Source organism: Natator depressus, chromosome 15 (genome assembly GCF_965152275.1).
Source record: "Natator depressus isolate rNatDep1 chromosome 15, rNatDep2.hap1, whole genome shotgun sequence".
Taxonomy (NCBI): Eukaryota; Metazoa; Chordata; order Testudines; family Cheloniidae; genus Natator; species Natator depressus.
This window is the reverse complement of record NC_134248.1, coordinates 27,356,771-27,366,321: the sequence shown is the minus strand read 5'-3', so window position 1 is coordinate 27,366,321 and position 9,551 is coordinate 27,356,771.

Here is a 9,551-nt window from a genome sequence, read left to right as displayed (position 1 = left end):
AACACCACAACTCGTCGGGACGCTATCAGGCTGTTTTCCATAACTCTTCACATGTTTTTACATCGAGTTTTGTTTCCCATGGGTGGATAGCGGTGGTTACTGAGCAGGGACATGCTGAGCCAACAACAGAGTAAAACCCAACTTCTGGTTCTTTTTGTAAACGTCATGCAAGTCTGGCTGCCCTGGATGTTGAATTGCACAAGCTGTGACAGCAGGTCGTGTGACAGCACAAGCATTCCCCTGTGCCCCCCTAAACTGGAGCTGGTGAGGAGCTTAGTTTAGTCTCCAGGTCCATTCAGCTCTTGGCCTAGCCTAGCAAGGGATTGAACCCAACACTGGATTTCACACAGGCCACAAAGAGCCAGCAGATCGCCACAACTATCAGTCACTGCGAATGTGGCTGAAATTTGAAGGGATGTTCCAGATGTGAAAGGTTCTGCAGCCCACTTCGCAATCCCCTTTGCCAGGCAATTCCCCAAAACTTTACTGTTTATCTATCTTACATTGTGCTGGGGAGGGAAAAGAGACCTAGCAGAAGATTTCCCTTGGTCCTAATAAAGCTAATTTCCCCTGATAGATCTAGTGTTCTTTCAATTTGTGCCTTCCAACATCAGTGAGAGACAGAGAAAGAAAAGAGGATACAATGGTTTTTAAAATAGAAAATCCAAAAGATGAGATTTCTCTGTATCATGTTTGTTTTGGTCCTGATGGGTCATATTCAACGATTAACATCATCCCCAAAGTGGACCCAAAAGTGTCCCCATTTTCTTGAAAACTGTTTTTGATGTTCATTAATAATTGCATCATAATCTGTTCTTCCTCCTTGGGTGTTGACTCAATTTTCAGTATCTCAGTAAAATATTTCCTTACCAGTCAGATGGATAGTCATCCACTTTGTATCCTCTCTGGAAACATGCAAGCTGGAGGCATCATTAAGCAAACGAAGAGCATGGATGGCAGGCATTTTTTCCATAAATAACTGAGCAGACTTCAGAGTTTGCTATTTCCTAGCAAGGTCGAATGCACAGCCATCTTCAAAATGGGCCGGAGCCTCTTTGAGAAAGAAAGTTCTGCCACTATGCCTGCTTCCCTTAACCCTTTCAACACAGCTGCGATCGGGGCCATGCTGAACGAGTAGACAGGTTAGGTTGGTTAGTTCTTATGCTGTCATGAGGACAGGGTAAAGGCCACCAAAGAGGCATCATGAGCCAAAGAGTGCCTGCCAACTGTTTGAGAGAGCTTGACCTGTTTAGTTAGACAATGGAGCTCTTAATTTGACTTACCTTCATATTATTGAATGTTTTTGATAATTCAGAGATGCTTCAACTGAATGGTGTCCATCTTCTTTCCAGTCTTGACACTCAGTGGTCATGTTTCAGTCCCAAAGGTCAGCTTACCGACTACTGAAGCAGCGTATAGCCTCTGCTTCATCTCTCTGCCTATCTCTACTGATTGCAAAAGAAGTTCTTGAGGAGGTGCCCCACTACTGATGATGCTTTTGCAGGGTGGACTTCAACTTCTCTCTCAATGCCACCTATGTTGTCAACAACAGAGCAAAGGAAGGTGAAATACCTGACTCTCTCTGCTGGGTGCTCGCCCACTAAGATGCTAGAGCCTGTAACATGTTCAAAATCACTGACTGGAAGAATTTTGGTTTTACCCCAATTAATTTTCAAGCCAACTTTTGCTGCTGAGCTTTCCAGGGCTTTAAATGCTGCAACTAGCTCATCCACTGATTCAATCACGAGCAGCATGTCAGCAGCAAAATGGACAATGGTGAGAGGTTCTTGTCATTAAGGCCTCTGTCTAAAATGCATTTACTTAGTGTTGGGCCAAGCACATAATCTGATGGCATTGAAGAGTTTTGGGGTGACAGCTCATCCTGGCTGAACGCCTGACTTAATTCGTAAGAAGGTGATTCTTTCCCCATATACGAGAACAGAGCTTGAGGAATCATCAGAGATGGAACATTCTACAAAGCTTGTCGGAGATGCTGTAAGTTTCAAGATCAGCCAAAGCGATTCCCTGTCAAGGGAGTCAAATGCAGCCTTGAGATCCACCAATGCAATGTTAACCGGATTCTCATGCCTTCTCAATAAGCTGGCACACCGTGAAGTTTTGCTCCACTGGGGGCGTGAAGCCAGCTTGTTGTTGTCTTCTCTTGATCCTTAAGATATCAGTGGTTTGGGCCTATAAGGTAGAAGCAAAAACTTTCCCCAGGACAGACAGAAGAGTACAGCTGCAATAGTTAAAACAGTCTCATTTGCTGCCTTTGCATTTCCAAAGTGGCAAATTAATGTCTTTTTGCCAGTCAGATGGGACCGCCTCTGTTCTCCAGATGATATTGAACAGCATCTGCAGCCTCAAAAGAACAGCAGATAGGGCAGTCACAATAAAAACACTGCTCTAAGGGATCAGTTAGTTTCTGCAGAATTTAAGCTTTGAGTTTTACAAAACATTCCAGCCCTGAGATTGTGAAGAAACCTTCCAAATGTGACCGGATGCAGTGCTATCTTCCTGAGCCTGCAGAAAGACAAACAATAGCATGAATTGTCACTGCACAGCTCAATTTGGATTAACCCTGAAACCTAATGATGAAAATTAAACATCCTTAACTATTTCACTACTAATCATTTTTAGTATTAACATACAGTTGACATGGACAGAGCTGGGGACATGGGTAGATCTGGAGTAGCTATCCCAATTTTCTAATCTGACACCTGGATTGAGAACACATCCAGTATATTGTAATTTAAAATAATTTGCTTCTCTAACTATACTCAAGTTTGGCTTAAAGGGCTATAGATAAGAAATGTTTTCTGTATTCTTATTGTACTTAACTTCTGTGCAGAATATCATTGTCCTCTATTGTTCAAGTGTATACCATAAGCCTACATTGCTGATAAATGACAGAGGTTCTCCTTTAGCTCAAATGGAAGGGGCTTGTGTTTGCAGAGAACTGAGTTCTCAGTCACTATCACCATGAAGTTCTGAGCAGCCCTGGTGTTGAGTATGGTGACAACAGTGAAACTCTAAGTGATTGTGGTTTTGCTAAAACATCCCTATTTTCCTCTACAGGCAAATCAAGCTATAGTTTTACGTTTCAGGCACCCTTCCCAGCCACCTTCTGCTTTCATTTAAGCACAGCTACACCTGCACTTCTATGGACAGAATAGGGAAGCTTTTATAGCTTTGCTCCTTGCTGACCTGGAAGTGATTGATTGATAATTTAGTTAGAAAACAAACCCCAAAGCATTTATTGTTACCAGGGAGTTTTACCACTATCTTTTGGGCAATTCATGGGACAATGAGATTTCTTCCACACCCAATCAGTTAAAATAGCCAAACCCATGAAGGAAAAGAATGTTGATTCCCCCATCAGGAAGTTAATTCTTGTTGATCTTGTCCCAGGGACAATAGCTACTATAAAGCTGCAACAGGTGACTGAATTGTTGCCCTAATGAGGTAGAGGTGGTGTTTGATGTGGAGCAGGTAAAGGTTTGTTCCTGTTAGCTGGGGTTTTTCTTAACTGTGGTAAGATTAGTGCACAGTAATGATTTTACTTGTATTTGGGTCTTGGAATTTAGTTATTTTGCAAGTGGGTAGACTTGCATGGGTTGAGTAATTTGAGGGTTTGTTTGGGCATTTTTGTAGGTTCAGTGGTGTAATGGTTTCGTTACTGTTATGGGTCACTACTGTACTAGAGATTGTATGGATTCCTGATTCCAGAATGTGGTTGGTGAGTGATGGGGAAAGTACTTATTTATTTGTAACTGTTCATGTTAAATCATGTACCTCTTGTTCTTTATCTGTGGATCTTGACTGCAATACTAATCTATTTTTAATGCTGGTTACTACTTCTGATACTGCTGAGTTCACTTAATTGGGATGCTCTTTTGGCTGACTTTTTAGTCCTCATTAAGTGGCATTCCTGACTGACTAAAGATGCTATTTTAATAGTAATATGTTCCTCTGGAATGCTACTGAACCTATGTTAATGGCTAGACCCCTGATCCTGGGAGGTGGGATAGTCTGCCCAAAGAAAGGGTTTGACTCTGCTCTTTATGGAAGAGGTAGTTAAGAGATGCCTAGCTTAGAAGCCCAATACAGGGAGATGATGTGGAGGGAGCAATTCTAACACTGGAGACCAGTGCTAGGGAAGTACTCTGCTCAATCACTATATGGAAGTGAGCCAACAATGTGATGCTGTTGCATGCAAAAAAAAAAAAAAAATCTAATATTCTGGGGTGTATTAATAGAACTGTTGTATATGAGATGTAGTTGTCCCACGCTGCTTGGCAGTGGTGGGGCTTCAGCTGGAGTGCAGTGTCCAATTTTGGGTATCCCACTTTAGGAAAGATGTGGACAAATTGGAGAGAGTCCAGAGGAGAGCAACAAAAATGATCAGAGGTTTAGAAATCCTGTCTTATGAGGAAAGGATAAACAAACTGGGCCTGTTTAGTTTTGAGAGGGGGGAAAAAAATGAGGGAGAACCTGATCAGTCTTCAACAATGTCAAAGGTGGTTTAGAAAGAGGATGGTGATCAGTTGTTCAGTGTCCACCAAAGGTAGGACAAAAAATAATGGCCTTAATCTGGAGCAAGGGAGGTTTAGGTTAGATATTTGGGAAAACTTTCCATTGATAAGAATAGTTAAGCACTGGAATAGGCTTTTAAGGGAGGTTGTGGAATCCCTGTCACTGGAGGTTTGTAAGAACAGGCTGGACAAGCACTTGTCAGGAATGGTCTAAGTATATTTGGCCCTGCCTCAGAACAGGGGGCTGGACTAGATGACCTCTCAAGGTCCCTTCCTGCCCGACATTTTTATGATGCTATAAATCAGCTGAAGCTGTTCCTACTAAGCAGAATTAACATCCCTGTTAAACAGCAGTCATCGCTACTATTGGGCTTAAATTGCTTCCCTAAGAATCATCCTAAATATATGACTTTCCCTACTAAATGTGTCCTGTATTTGTCACTAGAGACATGACTTTTCCGTGTCACTTGCACATGAACTGTCTGGATCCATAATGTTCAGTGATAGGACTGTCCCTGCATGTTCATTGTGTTGTTGCTTTGGAAAGTATCCAGCCTAGCAATTGGGCTCCCCTGCTGTTGACGCCCCTACGTGCACAGGTAATGCTTTGTATTTCTGAATGCAAAGCTTGGACGGTCCTTAGCAATCTATACACAACCTTGTGCTGTTTGCATGTGAGGCTACCAAACCTCCGAACATGATCTCACTCAGTGAAACGACAGGGTTGTAGGATCAAGATAAACCCATATATGTTTGAGAAATCTTCTATTTTCTAATCTAAGACACTGGAAAAAGGACACTTGAGAGTCTTGGACTAAATGCAGGATTTCTGCACATTGTTCACAGCCTCTGTTCTTCCTTCCATTCCTCACTCCCAAAACAATGTAAAATCGAAATCTGCAGATGTAGTATCTAATGTGCCACAGAATCTTTACAGTAAATAACTACATAACGGTAAAATGCAACAAAACCCATATTTCACCCTTACAAGAATGTGTTGTGGGTACAAATCTGCATTGGCTAAGGGGGATAGAAAGACTGTTGTGCTGACTAAAGGCAGCCGAGAAGCAGTACAACCTGGGATTGTCAAGTGCCAGTAGAATCCCCATATTTTGGTGAAAAAGATAGACGCTTTTTTTTTTAACAGCAATCTTCAAAGGGCCCAGTCTGGATCAGGACGCTATTGTTCTAGGTGCTGTATGAACATAGGTTTAAAAAGTACTTGCCCCAAAGAGCTTAGTCTGAGGCCCTGATACTGCAAACGCTTAGGTACACACTTAACTTTAAGCACCTGAGAAGTCCTAGGAAAGTCCATGGGGGAATATGTACAATCTTAGTTAAGCACGTGGACACGTGTCTGCAGGATTGGGGATTAATTTAAGATGAGGTGCAACAAGCTTGTAACAACAGAAAGGAATCCAATAAGGAGATATTCATCCTATAAAAATTATATAACTGACGGTGGCTAGAAAATAAAACTGGTCAGTTTGGATTCTTTTGCCAAGATGAGTAAAAAGTAAATCATTAAATCCTTTCTGTAGTAGTAACCTAGGCAAAGGAATCTTAAACATGATTTGAAGATGCTCTTTAAGACAGCATGGCAAAAAATGTAGAGTTCCATAAATGTAAGACAAAATGTGGCAAATATGCCTAATGCATTAAATCTGATCAGACCGATTTTTCGAATGACATGGCATATGTTGTTTGACCTTTCAGTACAGGTGAAACCCAAGAATATTGAAGTCTAGGTTAAAATCTGTGTATGTGCGGGGGGGGGATATGAATTGTCTGTTTCCAGTATGGAGTCCCTATTTGGTATGGCAACACCCATTTTTTCATGGGGGGTGTGTGTGTGTGTATATCTATATATATCTTCCTACTGTATTTTCCACTGCATGCATCCGATGAAGTGGGTTTTAGCCCACAAAAGCTTATGCCCAAATACATTTGTTAGTCTCTAAGGTGCCACAAGTACTACTCGTTCTTTTTGCTGATACAGACTCACACGGCTACCACTCTGAAACCTATTGAGGAGGTCACTTATAAGAGTAGTAATAGTCCATCTGAGGTGTGATAGGTATGACTGAATGACTGCCTGTTGGCATGGTAACAAACTAGTGCGAACAGCCTCCCTGCAGGGCTGAACTGACTGATTGTTAAAGTGAAGTCTAATCTCACCAAGGGTTTTCCCTCTGCAAATGGAATTAAACAGTATAGGATTGTCTGTAACCAGGAGACCTCCAAATGACTTTGACTGCTTCCCTGTCAAAAGCACTTTAGTTGTACCACCACTTAATGAGGTCATTCTGAGAAATCCAAAATGGGCTATGCTGTTCAGTGAGGCAGCATGATCTGGTGAACTGAATACAAGTCTGGAAGCAGAAATTCCTGCCTTCTAATCTTGATTTCTTGTGTAAAACATAACCTAGCTGTACAAGGGTACAGCATTTACCTGCCTTGAAGTTACGATTGATTGATTGATTTTTTGAGATATTGAACAGTGCCCTGAAGAGGTAAAGCACTAGATAAATATTAAGCTTTTAGAATACCCCATGGGAATACACAAGATGTATTCAAATTGTGGCACTCTATAGAGATCCTTGAGTCAAATGGTTAGCAGCAGTTCAGAGGATTAGATAATCATGATCATAGTTTTAGCTAACACCACTGCAAAGAATAGAAAAGCACTCAATACAAAGACTTGAAGGTGGGACATGATTGTAGGAGGATGGACAGGAGTTCTCCCATGTGGCATAGCATTTTGGTTAGGTGGGTGCATAGGTGTGCTTGGGGGCCCTGCTTTTTTTGGACATGCTAAATACCCGTAGCTCCCATTGACTTTAAGTGGAGTTGTGGGAGCTCAGTGCTTCTGAAAACCAGGCCCTATGCCTCTTTCACTTCTGTGAAGCATCATCAGCCGTGACTGGATGCATGATTCCAGACTGCACGGAGCAGTGGTGTTCTCGAATGTGTCAAACCTCATGACTGGCAGGGTTACCTACAGTGAGGGTGTAGCGAAGTCCATAGAGAGCCTATTAAAGGCACACTGCCACGTTAAAATTCAGATATTAGAAGAAAACCCTTACCTGATGCCAGTTAGAGAACTGCAAAAAATCACTTCACCATTTATGCAGTTTTAGCATTGCTTAGCTTGGATAATGAAATGAAACTTAGTTGCACTTTGGTTTGTGGTCACTTTCGCCATACAGTTCTCATGCACTAATGTAGTGTTCACATCCAAACAAAGCTACTTGATAAACTACCATAGACACTAGTGATGCGCTGCCAACATTTTAACAAGGGGCTCCTACCAAATTCCCCCCAGACCCTGTGACAAAGCCAGTTCCCCAAATGTTATGAGCCTGCAGGCAGGATAGGGTGAGTGCACATGGAATCTATTCATCTGTTTCCCTAGTTGGGGGGTGGGGGAAAAGTGCTCTGGTAACCAAGGAAGAAGACAATTTGGCAAATCAGCCCTTTTGCTCACAATGTATCTCAGTTCCTGAAGGTGGCCCAGAGTATATTGCTATCACAGGGTAGTGTGCAGCATGGATAACTTGCATTAGGCACTGGTATAATTCCTTGTAAGGCAATTGGAGGGTCCTTGTTTGTGGAAAAAACTTCTGAAAATGCTATCCAGTTGATCCCATCTGATCCATTCCAAAGACAGGTACCTTGCGGTCCATAAATATACGTGTGAGCCTCAGGGATATCATCTCTTGCAGGGCTGACCTAGTGTTTACAGTTTGACTCCATCAGAGAGGGAAATAGGGTGACCAGATGTCCTGATTTTATAGGGACACTCCCAATATTTGGGGCTTTTTCTTATATCGGCGCGTATTACCCCCCACCCCCCTCCTGACTTTTCACACTTTCTATCTGGTCACCCTAGATGGAAATCACCTCAGACCTCTTCAGTTTGGCTGCATATGTTTGCTAAGAGGTTATGGGAGCACCCAAGAGCTCCCTCCAGCACATCAGACAGAAACAGAAGAGTAAATGTCAGGGGTAGCAAAGCTTTAGTAATATAATGTATTGAAGCCGCTGAGAGCAGTTCCAGTAGCTGAGTTTAGCGCTCTCTCTAGATACTGTAGCATCAATCTGCCAAGAGATAGAACACATGCAGCAAAGATTATGGCCCTGAATTGATGGCTCTTGTCTGCTGGTTATGTAGCAGTTTAAGTTTCTCCCTAGCCACCAGTGGTAAAGACAAAACCCATTGAAACATCACAGCCAGAAGTCCAGGGCACCGGTTCAGATTCAGCGCTGGTCAGGTGTGACCGAAAGCTGTTACAAGCTGCTGGCAGTCTACGTGAAGCGAGTTTGGTGCTGAATCAGTTTCTAATGGACAGGTATCTGTGATGAATAAATAACATTTTAAAATTGCCATTTCAGCTGATGTCCTCATTGGTGTGGCTGCTTCAGTAAAGGGCCATGGAGTGTAAAGAAAATTTTCTCTGCCAGTGGGGCAGTGTTGGAAATCTCCAATGCTGTTGCCCATTGTCTGAAGTGTCAATTTTGTACCAAAACTAGCTTAGCATATCCCTGAGCCTGAATTCCAAGAGTACACCATAGTCCTCTTTCATTCCCATCCATGTTTGCAGTGTCACTGCTGTAGGAATGTATCAATACCTGGGTTAAATGTCAGAAAAGTCTCCTTTCTGACTTGACTGGGTGGAAAAGGCTATAACGGGAGCAGCTGGGACATTGTACTGTCTCTGCAAGGAGGGGAGGATTTCTTGTGACACTTTTCTTTAGCACTATATTCTTTATATAAACATTCAGGTTTCCTAGTGGAATCAGCAGAGCAAATCCTACAGGAGAGGTCAAGGCAATCAAATCCATAAACCTAGGTAAGATAGAAGGGAGGTGATCCCTCCTTCCTATGAGCCCTGGGGTATGGATGGGTCAGTGATCTGGTTCCTGTTCTGGGTGCAAGTCAGAACAATTGACCACATGGCTTGTGGCTTGGCCAATGGCACAATCCAGCCTAACCTTTGTGAACTGGCCTTCAAG